Here is a 1,912-nt window from a genome sequence, read left to right on the forward strand (position 1 = left end):
GCATCCCAGCGCTTGGAGAACGAGCGCACAGCCCAGGAGCAAGTTCAAATGCTGCAGGCACGGCACACCTGACGTCACCCGGGGCCCGGCTTCCTTGCTGCCGGCCGTGGGAACCTGATTGCTGTGCAGATTGGATTCACGGCGGCTTCCTCCCCACACGGTCCCACAGCCCCTTTCCTCTTGTTAAAGGGTAAAAGCGCCTTTTCTATTAATTATAACTCACCACGTCTGCCCGCAGAGCACGGCCGCGCTGACAAGGCCGGGGTTTGGGGAGAGAGGTGGCCCGGAGCCGCCCAGCCCCTGTGCTGCCTCCCGGCCCTGATAAGAGGCCTGGAAACAATGGGCCCGCTGGCCCTGGCAAGTGGCCCTTCCTGGCTGGTGTGGACGCCGCTGACCCATTTCCCAGGTCCCCAGCGGGGACCCCGGGACTGCGCCCGCGAAGGAGCAGGTCTAGGGGGTCCAGGGGAAATCTGGGGTCCTGCAGGTGAAGTCGGGCTCCCCCCACCCCCCAGGCACCCAGCCTTGGCAACGAGATCTTCTTTTCCTGGGCTGCGCTTCTCTCTGCACACGCATCTCATTAGGAACAAGCACCGCACGGGAGGTTTATTTCCTAAGAACTTCAGTAGCCGTCGGGCTAAAGAGTACAGTTTGAAAACGTTATCTTTTTTGTGTTGCCGTTTCACAGTGACTTAGAAAGACTGCCCACCATGAGGGACTCAATCCTCCGTAGAGAAGGATCAGCCCGGCTGGTGTGGCTCAGTGGTTGAGCATCGACCTAGGAACCAGGAGGTCATGGTTCGATTCCTGGCCAGGGCATGTGCCCGGGTTGCAGGCTCCATCCCCACTAGGGGTGTGCAGGAGGCAGCCGATCCATGACTCTCTCTCATCATTGATGTTTCTTTCTCTCCCTCTCCCTTCCTCTCTGAAATCAATAAAAATGTATTTTAAAGAAAAGAAGGATCAGACCTACCCCGCCGTTTTCCTAGTGCTGTGTCACCACTTTCTCTCATTCTTACTCAGCTCCTAATTCTTCTAAGAAGCAGAGAGATGCGACTCTTCCTCTGTGGGCAGGCATAATATTGCTCAAAGGCCTGCCTCTACATGACCAGTATCTGGGGCAAAGGCAGAGGTAAGCACACATACTGTTTGCTCAGTATCTAGAAATAACGAATTAATCTAATGGAACATTAATTCAGATATGCTCTATTTTCCTACCTGGACAAATTGATCTTTTATTATGACGTGGACATGCAGGCTCAAGTCTGAACTTCCTGGACCACCCCAAGCTCTGCGATGGAACTGACGGCAGGGGCTGGCGTGGGCGCCCGCGGGTGCCTTGGCCTTGTGTCTCCCCATCCTCAGCTCTGCCTCTCTCCACCAGTGGCCTCCCTTGCCAGGTGTGTGCATGTCCGCCCAGAAGCATTGCTAAGCGTCATCCATACCTTTTGTATCCAACAAACAGATGCCACTCGATCACCCACAGGGTCTAAGAGTGGAGGCATTAATGGCCCCTTGACCCTAGTGGGCTTGGGGCCACTGGCAAGGCGTCTGGAACTCGTTCGTGTGTCCAAAGCATTGTCCTGCAGAGTTGATGTGAAGAAGGTAATGACCCCTTGGTCTCATGTACCCCTCAATCCTTACAAGGCCACAGCCAGGGGAACACAGGGTCCAGGACAAAGTACCGGTTACTAGAATCTTTGTTGAACAGATTGCATTTTATTGATCTACAGTGACAAACTACATAGCAACTATAAGGCAAGGAAACTGCTTAAATTTACTTTGAATTTGTGGATTTAAGGCAGTGGTTCTCAACCTTCCTAATGCCGCGACCCTTTAATACAGTCCCTCATGTTGTGGTGACCCCCAATTTCATTGTTACAAATTGAACATAATTAAAGCATAGTGATTACAA

The sequence above is a fragment of the Myotis davidii genome, unplaced genomic scaffold, assembly GCF_000327345.1.
Source record: "Myotis davidii unplaced genomic scaffold, ASM32734v1 scaffold184, whole genome shotgun sequence".
NCBI classification, from domain to species: Eukaryota; Metazoa; Chordata; class Mammalia; order Chiroptera; family Vespertilionidae; genus Myotis; species Myotis davidii.